The sequence below is a fragment of the Sinohyriopsis cumingii genome, chromosome 9 (genome assembly GCF_028554795.1).
Source record: "Sinohyriopsis cumingii isolate HCF-2022 chromosome 9, ASM2855479v2, whole genome shotgun sequence".
In the NCBI taxonomy this organism is placed as follows: Eukaryota; Metazoa; Mollusca; class Bivalvia; order Unionida; family Unionidae; genus Sinohyriopsis; species Sinohyriopsis cumingii.
The window spans coordinates 55819772-55835183 of NC_142969.1; the positions used below are offsets into that span (position 1 = coordinate 55819772).

A 15412-nucleotide genomic window follows, 5' to 3' on the forward strand; every position below is an offset into this window, starting at 1 on the left:
AGCGGCCAAACAATCCTTTAATCTTCTCACACGAGTATTTATTATCTTTTTTGTTTCATACTCTTGAGCTAATTCCAACCTAATCTTTTCAATTGCACGAGACAATGAAACAAATTCATTTATTTGTGCTTCTTCTACTGTAGCCAGCGATTTATACAAATTGTTCTGAATTCTTTTTATAAATCGATACTGAGCAGGAAGAATATAACGCCCTGCGCATTTAGCTTCATGTAGTGATTCAAAATCAGACATAATTTTTTCAGAATTTAGTGATATATTAAATCCGCGCTCTTCTAATTTTTTAATAGCAACAATCACATCATTGATATTTTCGTAATAATTATATATACTATATATTTAAAAGAAAAAATGGACACCACATCTCCTTGAGTCTCTAGCTTATCAAATCATAGGCTACCAAACTCAGGAATGGAAACACGACCCCCATGTGAGCCCCTAACCTGTCAAATAACATTCTAGAGAGCCCAGAGGATGTGTTTGCGAGCGACGAGACATTCCCCATGTGAGCCCCTAGCTTACCTAAATGATATGTTAGCAGGTTTATATCGGGACAGTACAACATAGTATTTACTCTATTATACATACATGTATTTACACTATTATACATAATATTTACATGTATTTACATTTGTAAAGCTTCTAAAGTGCCACCGCATCTTAGCAAGCTTACAGCAGGACAGTACAACATATAGTATTTACATGTATTTACAGTAGGATATAGTATAGTAACTAAGGACAGCACAGACAGATACGTGGTTATATTATACGCCCAATAAAGTTGCGCACCCTCCTCCAAAATCAATCCCGTGGAGTGCAAAATGTCACCCCGTCAGGGGCGATAACGCGGAAAGTTGTGCAACTTTGTTGGGTTTCGAAACCCCGTACATAATTCGGACGCAATAGTATATAAACCTACTGATACTTGGAAGTTCCAAAATAGCTCATTCGGTTTTTCGTACTTGTTTTCTTAAATATAATCGCAGAAAAAATACAGATGAACCATAAAACCAAACGAATGTAATAAAATAAAGATTTTATCTGTGAAATAAAATATTATTTATTATACGCCAGCCCGTGTTGACAGTTTTTGATAAAATCCTTGATAAAATCAACGGGAAGTAATTGGAGACCATGTTACCTGTACTCGTAAACGCGTAAGTGTTATAGACTGTGACGCAGTGTGTATATACCGCTCTGCCGCGCTGGATAAATTGACATCTCATGGAGTGTTGCGCAAGGGGATTGTATATGATATGCTTAAAGGAGTTATCTCCCATTTTACATTAAAAAACTTCAGGATTCCTAATGAAAAACAATCTTTTGTCCACATGTTTTTGAGATGGCGGATTTGTATATTTTTTCTGCGACTTTTCGTACTGAGGGTTCACAAATATTAAAATATTTGCCAGCTGAGTTCATGGATTGAAATATTATTTCTTCATTCGTACCTAAATTTATGGATACAACTCTCTTGACGCTCTTATTACTACGGCCAGTATTACCAGCCCTACAATTTTGGCTTTGTGTCACAATTCTCAGATTGGGTAAAGAATTATCGGTTTTTACACCATTGATGTGATCAGCTACAAGACCGTCTTTGATCTCTCCAAAAAAACACTCGAACACAAACCTGTGATTATGATAACCCTTTTTCCCAGCAGTAAATTTAAGATAACCAGCATTAGTAACAACACCAACTGGTCTTTTCAACCTGCAATTTCTGACTATTCCATCATGATTCGCTTCGTAATTCTCAATGATAGGATGTGAGACAAATTCTTGGCTCATTTATATAATAATGTATTTGTCTAATTTATAATTTGTCTAAAAACTTAGTTATATAATTGCGCTCTCATCTCAGTGCAACGTCGTTATTTTTTTTGTTATAATATCTTTTAAGTTCACGGTATCTCTTTCCTCCGCCTCTTGCACATAACTGTGTTTTACTCCTGACCCCAACACCACATTGCAGGCATGGTATTGGCCCTAAACTTCCGCTTCGGACGCTTTGGGAATGGTTCCCGCAGAATTCTTTTCTGCAGAATTTATTACAAGGAATTACGGATCCAACTTGAAACCACCTGCATCCGTTCATTATACAATATTTTCTTATTTAAATGTTTGTCTTAAATATAATATGGAGGAGTTTGAAAGATTATCTGCCACTGACACCGGGAAAGCTTCTAGATTCGATCTTGACAGACTAACCCCTGACTCGCGGAGACAAGCCCTGACTGATCTGTTTGATATTATCAGGAATGCTGAAAAGGAATTCCGCGACGACGTTGCATCTCACGTGTGGTCGTCATTTAAAATTATACCTAACATTGACGAAGTCAATGTCGCTGACTCTGTCACGTACGCTACAATGAAAGATGCACGAGCGAAAACAATTATCGATTATCTCTTTGATAATCAGAAATATTCTTTTTCAGAATAAAATTTATTGTGCAAGCAGATTCCGATATGTGGATTATCCGTGATAAACGTGATCCTGTTCTTGCTAGCGGAAAAAACATTCTGCTAAGTAAAGATTCCAAACCAGGAATGCTGACTGAGATTGATAAACCATATTACGCTCGAGCGTATCGTGTGAGCGTAGTCATTTATGGAATCTATCCGATAAAAAAACCAAAAAACTGATAAACTCACCCCGATGAGATTGTAAGACTGAATTGTGTAGCCGAGCAAGTAATGGAACATTTTAAAAATGCGATGCGCGGAAACAGTCTAATTGCGTTAAGACAGTAGAAGATAGCAGCGTGGGCTGAGCGAGTCAAACACACAGGAGCATCAATAAACGATGTCACCGAGCTAGAAAAAGCATTAAGATTTCCCATAACCGTAACAACGATAACAGAGGAAGTATTATACAAATCGAAATATAATCGATACGGAGCTCCAATAAATATCATTGATCATAACGCGCACGCTTGGACTAACGCAATTACGATATTTCCGCGGGATCGTGTTGTGAAATATTATCAGGGGAATATATTTGATTTTATTTATCAAATAAGTAAAAATGATCCTGTGTCTATGTGGTTGTTTAAAAGATCCGAAGATGGCGAGTATGATCAATTTGTAAAACCTAACGGTGACTTATACCGGACGGAGTCTGCAACAACAAATGAAAAAACTCGCAGAGAAATATGTGAAAATCGAGGATTTTAGAAACGCTGAGCAGTTATTAACTAATTGTTTTACAGTTCCGAGTGTTGCCGCTCACACCGCCAGAGAAAGAAATTTGTGGAGGCCAACCCGAAGTGAGTTTCTCGAGGATATACAATTGAGTTGTGTCGAGTATGGGTATGGCGGGCTGTGGAATACCCGGTATGACCGCCGCGAGATGATTTCCGTGGATATGATTGCGTGTTATCAGGGAAGCTTTCTCGGGATGGGCGAGTGTAACGAATACTTTAAAAGATTTGGACATCCCACGAACTCGATGATGACGCGAGTTGCTATGAACGGTCCTTTACCCGATTTTTCCCTGGCAGGATTTGCTCGTGTAACATCGTTTGAATTTTCTGAAAAACTTCATCCGTGCTGTTATGTTTGGTTTGGCAGACACTTTAGTGAAAACCATTGGGGACCAATAGTGTTATTGCGATATATCCTTGACAGCTGAATACTGGTATCGTTGACGGTCAGTGAAGCAATCATATCATATCGACCGCAGACTTCAGTTTGGTTGCCAACACCGGAGCGTATCAGTCTCGATGAAGTCATTGAAGAATATGCACGAGAGAGTTTAAATACTCCCATGGATGTCATTGTCGGTGAGGCTCCTTTAATGCTTAAGTTTAAACTCAGCAATAGTGAAAAAACAGCAAAGGATCTTGGGAGAAAAATAATTGGTAAATTTACTCAAGGTGGTACATATGATCATAAACTACATCACTCACGATTGATTATCGATGACGCTGAATTAAATTTTATCATTGCTGATGCCACTGCGAGAAATATATTTTGTAATCGGGAGGACGCGCTCTTGTCCGACGGGAAACAGTTAGGCACAATTGCAAGTTATATTACCGGAGAGTCACCTCAATACACACATTTAAGATCTTCAATGCTGGCTTATGTTTCTATAAACTTGATTTCAATGATAAATCGATTTCCTGACACTGCAGTTAGAGTTGCAACGGATTCATTTTATATCAGTAAAAGATATTCAGAATCACTGGCTCGTTTTACAAGCAACGATGAATCATGGAGTTCGTGGAGAATAAAAAAGGAAATGTTACATGGATATTGTGAATTCTCTGATGTTGAAATTAAGGATGATTATTGTAAATCAGAATTATCAGAAATGTCGAACGCACCATCTGTGTATGATCCAATCACCAGACATAAAACCGTTTATTTGAACGGATCGGATCGTTCTGGTAAGACAACTCGAGCGATTGAATTATTTCGAAATTCAGATATGATTGTGCCAACACCTACACACAGACTAGCCAGGGAAATGAAGCAACGAGGAGTTAATTCTTGTACTTATCACAGCTTTTTCAAATACAGCGGCGATGTATGGACTCCAGATCGAATGGGAACAAAATATATTCCTGGGAAAATAATTTGGGATGAGATATGTACGGTACCGTTAGATATATTAAAATTGTTCCTGGATTGGCTGGTGACAAAAAAATACTGCAGTGATAATGTGCGGCGATCACGGTCAGCCACCACCCTTTGTTGGTCCGCATTTGTGGTTAAAAGATTTTGCTGATTATTATGAAGAAGTGTCTGATGATCATAGAGCACTTGATGCAACTTTGTAGGAATTTAAAACATTAATTAGATTACAACCGAATAAAATTCAATGCGAAATTATGCGCGAAATGATTCATGAAACTTCAATGAGCGACTTTTGGAAAACATGGAAACCAGACGATTTGATAGTGGCAAGTAGAAAGATAGTTAGAGACACACTTCAACAGCAGTTATTTCAATTACAACAAGAAAGTTTCCAATGTTGCCAACGCCGCTGTGTTATAGACCAGCTGATACGCGGTTACAGAATATAGATGTTGATATTCCTGGAAGCTTGACAGAGTCAAGGAAACAGAATTTAGTATTGAATGATATTGTGCTAGTTGACACTGATGCTGTCAAAGAAGCACTAAAAAGGAATAAATCCCCGTGGACGCTAGGATACGCAATGACAATTCATTCATCTCAGGGACTAACTATCAGTGATACAACTGTCTGGATCGTTGATGATCGAATCGAGTGGTCAAACTTGGTTTACTTGGCTGTGTCCAGAGTCAGAAGAATATCTCAACTGCGGAGAATTGTCTTGGATGAGTCAATGGCTGATAGCGATGAGAACAACAGTGACATAATAAGAAAACAATTAGCCGGTTACAAACAGAGTGACAAAAAAATGATCGCGATTTCAACCTTGATGTTGAATTTATTAACGCGTTAAAACAACAGCAGAATAATCACTGCGCGAGCTGTAATTGTATAATGTTATGGCAGTATTCGAGTAAACACCCAAGACAATTCACCGTAGACAGAAAAGATAACAATCTTGGTCATAAACGACAAAATGTGAGGCTGACCTGTCTTGAATGTAATCGACGTAGAGGCGCGGGTGATAGTTAAGTGATCGGGGTGATAATTGTGCGTCCTTGGGAATTACTTGTAATTGCTCACGTGTGAATCCACGTTGAGGAGCAGTCAAATCCAACCTGTAGATTGCTGGTCTACCAGTAGATCTAGTTATGTTAGATATCTTGTGTGCGGTAATGCTCCAGATAGGATCAGTCGCTTTTTTTTACCACCTTCAAGTTCACCTGGTTCATATAAATATCTCACAGTGACATCACCCAGCGCTGGCTGCGCTGAAATACCACGTCGTTGCACAGGTATGTTTTTTAGTGATCGCGATGTCAGGTTTTATGTTGGTTGTTCGAGTAATTTCATTATTTAGCGCAGCTATCACGCTTGGTAATCTTGCAACCCATTCACGAGATCTCGTATCCTGAATAAATTCCTTCGCGTACTGATATCCAAATAACCGCTCAGCAAGTGTTCGATTAAATCGTTCAACAATTGCCTGATCACGATGAATTGCAGTATGTCCTCGCCTGATGGCGACATTATGCTGCTTCATCAGTGATGATGCTGCGCCTTGAAATTCTTTGCCAGGATCAACTTGTAGCAGTGTGGCCATCGCAGACCACCTCGTTGATAAATTCGTTCAAAAGCATTGGCTACCTCAGATGCTGTCTTTGTTGACAACGGTTCCGCATCTTTGTATCTACTTGCAACATTAACTACAGTTAACGCGTACTTGTATGTTTGGCGACGAATGGTATCATGTGGCAGAAATAATATATCAGCCTGATGAACTTCATTTGGCACACTAACATCAAAATGTGCAAAGTGAATTTGTTTAGGCGGTGGTTGGTAAATTTGCCATATTGCCTGTTTGGATAACCAATTTTTAGCAGTATCACGTGTGACTTTTGCTGCGTTGGCAAGCTTGCCGATTGCTGCGCTACCTTTCCAGTATCCTCTTGCGGAATAATAAATTGACTCCATTATAATTAATTACCAGCGCCTAATACAAGCTTAGATTTCTTTGCAGATTTTATTAACCAGCTCGCTAATCTTTCTTTGAGAGATTTATCAGTGATGGAATTTAACGCGTGAATTAATTTCACATCCGCGAGATGCCTATCTTGCAGATCCTTACTTCGGTAAGCTACATCATGGACATGGCATGCGCTATCGATGCCATTTATCGGATACTCACCTAGATTGGGCTGATTTAAGGCATCAAGCCTGATATCAAGTCGGTTTCCAGGACCACAGTAATTATATCCTGGAAGATGTTTTTCTCCTGGGTATTTCGCCCACGGAGCTCCTGGCAATTTTCCTCACTTGGCTGCGATATCACCTCCTTTTTTTACTTGATGCTGACTTTGGTTTTGGCTTTGGTTTCGGTGCTGACTTTGGCTTCGGCGCTCCACCCGAGGGAATAAATTTAAACTTTTTTGTGCCGCATCGTTCACACTTGCCTATAAGCGCTTGTCAATTATTTTTTGTTGTAGTGGTTGTTATGTCTGCAGCTGGGGTACGTGCTCTGCATTTCACACAATATAAATCCATATTCTTTTATAATATATCTACTGGAGATCACTGATTTTTCTGCTACAAAACGACGAGAGCCAATTAAACATAACTCGGTGCTACCAAATTCAATTCGAATGATAATTATAGGCCCATCTGGAAGTGGTAAGACGCAGTTGTTACTTAATTTAATAATGAAGTGGATAAAGTGGGATAAGTTGTATTTGATGGCTCCATCTGTGGACGATCAACGATGCTACAGCGTGTTAAAAGATTTTAAGGAGAATGCAAAAGCGATAAGCGGCGGTGATGATGTTATTAAATTTATCACTGACATCGATGAAGCACCAAGCATTGATGATATTGACGGGAGCATCAATAATTTAGTCGTATACGATGATGTGATGTTGGATAAACAATCAAACCCTGCCAGGATATTTTCACGCGGCAGACACAAAAACACTGATGTGATTTATGTAACCCAACGATATACACAAATCCCAAAAGTGATCAGGGACAACTGTAACATTCTTGCGCTGTTCAACGGCGTTGACACACACACGTTACGAAATATACATCAGACTTGGTGCAGTGGTGATATGGATGTAAATAAGTTTAAACATTTCTTTAGTCGTGCTCAGGCAAAACCACATGGATTTGCAACGATAAATTTACATGATCCTCGAACACGGTATCGAGTTGGGTTCGATACAATTTTTAGCTAGAGAGGAGCAGAGGGGGCGACGACAACAGCACGCAGCAACAACGGTGACAATGATGACTTCGTCATCGCGTCATTTCCGCGTCGGGGAGGAAGTCACTGAAGTTGTAGGCGGCGCCCCTTCTGGGGAAGACGGACAACAGCGCGAGGCGACAATTACGTTTACAGTGAAGCGTGGATTTTATAAAGGGCTTATTTCGGCGTTTGGAGGCTTCTAAAAGTTGTGGGATTCGCCCCCTCTGCTGCTCGAGCCCCAGTAGGCGGGGTGGCCGGATGAACCCAGGCTTTTGCTTCTACCGATCAATGCCATCTCACCTCTGTCCTCCTTTTATCAAGCCTGAGGCTCAGCCCAGGTGGGTATATGATTAACCTGCCATTGGCTTCCCATTTGTCGGTGGTCCTTACAGGAATATGTTCTCATTTATATCAGGATATTTTACAGCAGTTCCTGTTTTTTATTTAAAATGTCACTGTATGTACTAACTGAACTCTCTGTTTGAACGTGAAAAGAATGGACCTCTACATATAAACAACGCACAAAAGAAGGAAATCATTCGTATTTTATATTTTCCTGCATCGCTGGATACATTTTAAGACTTAAAAGGTCTTGAAATATGTTTTCACATAGGGTATATCACTTAAAGCATTATATATATATATATATATATATATATATATATATATATATATATATATATATATATATATATATATATATATATATATATATATATATATATATATATATATATATATATATATATATATATATATAAAGTAGTGTAAGTAGCAAAGTGGGAACATCAATCTTGAGAAGAAAGAGAAACATGGATTAAAGAGACATCTAGTATGTACGTAGATAATATTGTTGAAACTTATGAAAGCAAATCAAGTAAGGGTTTATTGTGGGTTGTATCCTGTAAAATTTATATATTCGTACTATGTTTCCTAATGATAAATAACCTTACGTCTATCCAAATTGTATTGATTTTAAAGTAGCAATTCTTTATAGATACATTTAGACAATCGATTGTTTTAAAACTCCCGTGCGTAAATCATATTTGCAAATAATTACACAACCGGTCCTGATCCACAAAATGTATTTTATATTGGTATGTATATTCAATTAATTGTTTATATGTTAGTTTTGACAAAGTTTGTATTCCATTACATGCTATTGTTTACTGGATCTGACATTGCCCAAAATTAAAACATTGTATCTTGCTGCTAACCTTGTTCCAAAATCAGTGACAGTTTTGGTAAACAACTTTTTAAAAATTATTTTTGTATCTGTTTTGGGGCAAGAAGCATTGAGTTGAGTCACGGTCATACCTGGACTACGCGACGTGACGCACGTGTTAATCCGTCTTAAACAAGCTTCTATTTTTTCTAAAATAATGAACTCTTTACTCCCACCTGGGAATTCATTTTGCGTTTTGTTAGTCTTAAAACTGATGTTATGATAAGAATTGGATTAGTCCTGCCTTAACACTTGAGACATCGAGCTGTTTTATGTTGTGACGAGTTTGGGGCTTAATTATTTTTCTTCACATTACTGAATTCAAGTAAATATTTTAGATAGCAATAATAAACTCCTCTAAATTAATTATTGGACACAGACATTTACGGGAATTTATACGGAATTCAAAACCTGGAATAATATTTTCTGCGATTATAGAAGAGACTATTGACACATCAGAACTACGCTGACTATTGCATCTTAGATTTTGTTTGGGTTTTGACCTGTGATTCGATTAGCACTTTTAATTCATAAACTCGCGTTTTTAATTTTTGAATTACAATTTGGATTTAATTCGAAATATTGCAAACACCTTTTCATTATGCTTTTTATTGAATGGTCTAGCGAAATAAATTATTTGTCAAATTTTACAAAGCTTTATGTCTTCACTCTTTTCTGTTACTTATTGTAAGAGCATATACTCGTAACAGAAGATAGGGGAATCGTCCATGGGATGCGACGTTGAGCTAAATTATTTCAGAAAACGTTTTCCTTCTAAATTCAAATTCCCCTAGTTTCAGGATTTTAAATCCCAAGTATTATTTCACATTTTAGAAATCTTTAGTGGAATCAACAGGCTGTTTTTATAATGTCGTTATATTTTCGTTATTTGGAACTAAAGGTTGAGCATTTGAAATGACCAGGGGAGCGTTGGACTCAATTACAGTGTGCACCTTTTATCATAACCCAAGACATGTATGCATCCCTGTCAGTACAGCAAAGTGTTGATTATGATCTGGTAAAGGAATGCATTTAAAAAGGGTTATCAATTACTCTCTAAGGGTCATCGGCAAAAATTCAGGAACTACAAAATAGAAGCCGGACAAACGCATATCTAATTTGCAAGAGAAAAAGAGCAGTTATTTAATAAGGTCCACTTAACCAAGAAAGTGTATCAAATATATGAAAATCTAAGACAACTCTTATTACTTGAAGAATTCCAGAACTGTGTCCATTCTAATATTAAGACTTATATTGATGAGAATATGGTCGGAACCTTGGAAAATGGCTCTCGTACTGCTGATGAATACCTTTTGGATCATACATTTTTGGTGTAAGCATGTCTTCCACTCAGTGGCCTCCGGGTAGAAGCGTATTTCAGCCTAATACAAACCCTTCTATATTCTAGTCTGGTACAAGAGTTAGAAATCAAGTTTCTGATAAGAATAATCAGAAACAATTATTTCTTCCTACGTGTAAATATTGTAGGAAGAAAGCAGACGTAATTTCTGATTGCTACAAATTAAACCGGATCAAAATAGATCTATTCTAAATGATAGCATTTATATGAGGTCAAAGTCACGGTCATATATTAAAATTAATACATTTGTTGGGTCTAATTAATTCCAGTCTGAGTTTATTATGGAGAATTATGAACCATTCATGTTGAAGGGTTTTATATCAATTTTTGGTGATTCGGACAAACCAATATCCATTAAAATTGTAAGGGACGCAGGACCTTCTAAAAGTCTTTTGTTATCAGGTACTTTGCTTTTTTTCTGAGGTCTTCTTCTAATGAGAGTGTTCGTATTTAGGGAATGGAGTGCAGCTTTGTTAATTGTTTCTCTCCATGGCGTAAATCTGTGACAGTCGGAAGATTGTATTCTTTACCCGTTGAGTGCATTTATTTATTATTAGGCATTGACCTGGCTGGAGTTAAAATTGTGGTTAATCCACATGTAACTTTCAAGCCTTGTTTCGATTAGAACGTCGATCCAATTGCAAACGAACTGCGTGATTTAATCCCAGCTTGTACATTACCAGAGCTATGGCAAAGAAAGCTCTTGAAAATGATGATGTTCCGGAAAGTATTCCATTAGCTGACACATGTATTGGTCAGGCTTTTGATGATGTCACTTTTACTACTTTTTTGGATCAATCAGAAAATGTTGATTACAGTGATGACATTTTAACTACTAATTCTCTTTATTATAATCAGGGTGATAAACGACAATCGCTTCTCGTCTAAAAGGAAAAATATCCTGAGATTTCCTGATTATTTTAAAATGTCATTAGTGAAACTGAAGCCAAAGACGTTCCTGTCTGTTATTTCATTATAAATGAGATTCTAATGAAAAAATGGAGACCTCCCGATGTACCTGCTGGTGACGAGTGGTCGGTGAACAAGCAAACTCCTTCCGAAATTGTATAGACAGGAAATACTTAGTCTGATCCATGAAACTCATCTGCCTGGTCATTTAGGTATTAATAAGTCTTGATACAAGATCATGAATCACTTCCGTTAGCCAAACATTAAAACTGATGCTTGTAAATACTGCAGATCTTGTCACTATTGTCAAATGGTAAAAAACACAATCAGAAGATACCTAAGGCTCACCTATTCCTGCATTTCATAAACCATTTAGCAGAATAATGGTAGAATGTGTCGGTCACTTACCTAAGACGAAGTCAGGTAACCAATTATTGCTGACCATAATGTGTGCGTCACAAATGCTTCCCAGTGTCTACTCCTTTAAGGAATATTAAAACTAAAACAATGGTAAAAGCTTTGATAAAATTGTTTACTCAATTTAACCTGCCCAAATCTGTCCAACCTGATCAAGGGTCACATTTTATGTATGGCATATTCCAGCAAGTTATGTACGAATTATGCATCCAATAATTCAAATATCTGCCTATCACCCTGAAATTCAAGATGATTTAGGAGGATTTCGCCAGACTTTGACAAATATGATTCGGTCATATTGTTTCGGTACAGGTGAATATTCGGATGAAGGCATTCATTTATGTGTTTGCTGTAAAGGAATCAGTTCACGAATCCATAGGACTGGATCCCTTTGAACTAGTTTTGGACATATTGTGCGTAGACCATTGAAGCTGTTAAAAGAGAAACCGCTAACGAAGATAATGTAATCAACCTTCTCAATTATGTTTCCAACTGCAAGTACAAGTTGTCAAAGTCATATGAAGTTGCAAGAGCTAGTATGCGCTCTACTCAACAAAAGTGAAATTCAGGTATGATAAAAATACAAATGAATGAAATTTTCAGCCTGGTGATACAGTTATGGCTCTCTTGCCCGTACCACGAAACCCTCTTCAGGCCAAGTATTATGGTCCTTACACAGGTGAAAAGAGAGTAAATGATTTAAATTATGTCATAAATAATTCTGGGAGGCGAAAACACAAACACCTTTGCCACATAAATATGTTAAAGGAATATGTTGAGAGAGATATCCATGTTAAACATGCAATTAATTTAGTTATGCCTGTCCCACTCAGTGAGGAATTAAGCGAAGGAGTACAATCGGACTCTTTTGATTATGGAGTTACAAATCTTCGAAATTAAGAAATTATTAATAATATATACCAGAAACTTTCAGATTTGCAACAACAAGAAAGGAAATAACTTAAACAGTTATTACTTGAATAGGAACATTTATTCCCAGATGTTCCTACAAAAACAAGCAAAGATTACCATGATGTTGAAATTGTTAATTCCAACCCTGTGAAACAACACCTGTACACGATGAACCCTCTCAAACAATTATATTTAAAAACGGAAATTCGGTATTTGCTGGAGAACGATTTCATATAACCAAGTAAACGTTATTTGAGTTTACCATGTAAACTTGCTCTGAAACTAGAGAACAGACTATAGAATGGTGAAAAGAGTGACTCAAACTGATTCATTTCCCTTACGAACAAAATTTCAAATGCAAAGTATGTCACCAATCTTGACCTTTTGAAAGGATTTTGGCAAATTCCACTGACGACAAAGGGAAAGGAAATTTCGGCATTCGTGACTCCAAGTACTTTTCAACGTTTAATGGGCGTGATTATGAATGGTTTAAAAAATTGTGATGCTTACGTTGATGATGTCATCATCTACAACGACACTTAGAACATTCATCGATAATTTGGAAATTCTTTGGCAGACTTACTAATGCAATTTTGACAATCAATTTTATTAAAAAGTAAGTTTTGCAGTGTTTGTGTAACATTTCAAGTTAAACCTATATAGACTAAGGCCAAGGCCATATCTGAATAGTATGTGCCTAGTAAAAGAAAACTTATGCGATTTCTGTATATGGCTGGATACTATCAGAAATTTTGTTTCGATTTTGTCATAATTGCTGAAATTATGACAATTTATTGAGTAAGGAAACCAAGTTTTATTGGACTGAAAAATATCAGGAGGCTTTTGATAATTTTAAAGCCATACTTAAATGTGCACCATTTATTTCAGCTCCAAATTTCAGGGAATGCATTTAAGCTGTCTGCAATTGATGTTGGGCTTAGCGCAATATTGATACAAGAAGATAAAAATGATGACGACCATCCCATGTGCTACGTTTCTAAGGAATTATATAAGTATCAGAGAAATTATAACGTTTGGTTTGATATTGGCATTACAACACTTTGAAGTTTACATTAGTTCACCTCCTTCTCCAATTATTGCGTTTAGTGATCACAACCCCTCTACAATCATCGGCAAGCTGAAGACCAAAAATCAGAGAGTATTAAGGTTCAGTTTTTAGTTACAGGAATATAATATTGATATCAAACATATTAATGTAAATGACAATTTAATAGCAGACGCACTTTCACGTGTATATAAATATATTATTTCATGGATACTTTGTATCATTCATAAGATTTCTTCTTATACTATTTTTATATAAACTACATCTATAATTGTCATATGGTATAAAGAAATCTTTATTATATAAATCTCTCTTTTTCCTTGATAGGGGAAGTTATATGATATTTAAATTAATTGTTTGTCTGCTAGTTTTAAAATATTCTTTTTATTCCATTACATGCTATTGTATTGTAACATTGTTTACTCGATTTGACATTGTCCAGAATTGAAACATTGTCTTTTGCTGCTGAGCTTCTTCCAAAATCAGTGAGAGTTTTGATAAACAACTTTTTATATAATTTTTTTTTATCTGTTTCATAGTATAAATCATCGAGATGAGCCAAGGTCATACCGGTACTACGTGACCTAAGGCACGTGTTAATTCGTGAACAAACTTCTATTTTGTTCTAGAATGACGAACTCTTGACCCAAATCTAGGAATTTGTTTTGCGTTTTAGTTAGTCTTATAACTGATGTTATGATAAGAATTCGATCAGTTGTGCCTTAAAACTTGAGACCTCACGATGTTTTATGTTGTGACCAGTATGGGGCTGAAATTGTTTTTCTTCAAATTTCTGAATTAAAGTGGTTGTTTTACCTGGAAATACTAAAGTACTCTAAATTTATACTTTGACAGCAGCATTTACCGGAATTTGTACGACATTCAAAAACTGGAATAATATTTTCTGTGATTCAACACGAGACTGTTGACAAATTAGTACAACGCTGACTATGGCATACGTCATCGCCTTCTATCTTGGATTTTCATCGGGATTTGTACAATTTGTTTTTAATTCGCAATATTGTTAGCTATTTTTCCTGACGTTTTACTTTAGAGTCTAGGGAAATATATTATTTGTAATATTTTGCAAAGCCTATTGTTTTCACCCTCTTCTGTTACTTATTTTAAGAGCATAGACTCATAATAATATTAATAGTAATAGTGTGAAACAATGAAACGACTTATTTTAAACCTGCATGGCAGGGTATGGATTTCATGGTTACCATCGTAATATTAGATTATCTGAGATCTGTAAAAACAATGCTAATCTGCCATCAGATTCCTCTGCTATGGGTAGCAATGAAGAACCCTTTACACGACAGCTTTAAAACTGCGGGACTGAATTTTGAATATATTTCACGGGTATTATTATAACCTGAAGGGACATCTGATTTGCAATATTATTGATGGCAGCTTAGATCATGTGCGAGCTTTAACGAAACCTAACAAAATATATTCAATACTACTTTCAAGCCATATGTACAGAGTTTCGTCATGTTATCGGCAACTTTTTACAACTTCGTCATTAAAGAAAACTCTAGCTGCTGAAGCGCATTTAATTTATAATGCTATCAAACTATCTATTAGGTTTATTACATCAAGTGAGTTATCTCACTCATCTTGTGTTTCGATTAAATGTATTGAAATATCCTTATCTGAGCTTAAAGTTTAAAAACAATG

The 15412-nt window shown here is 36.5% G+C and overlaps 1 pseudogene across 1 annotated transcript in view; it reads left to right on the forward strand.

Annotated features, from left to right (window-relative positions):
- Positions 1-11115: 11115 nt before the first annotated feature.
- Positions 11116-15412, forward strand: part of LOC149791861 (methionine--tRNA ligase, cytoplasmic-like) — a 58672-nt pseudogene continuing 54375 nt past the window's right edge. Inside the window, exon 1 of the transcript XR_016423307.1 lies at positions 11116-11176. The product of XR_016423307.1 is annotated as a methionine--tRNA ligase, cytoplasmic-like (transcript). The remainder of the gene's footprint in view (positions 11177-15412) is intronic.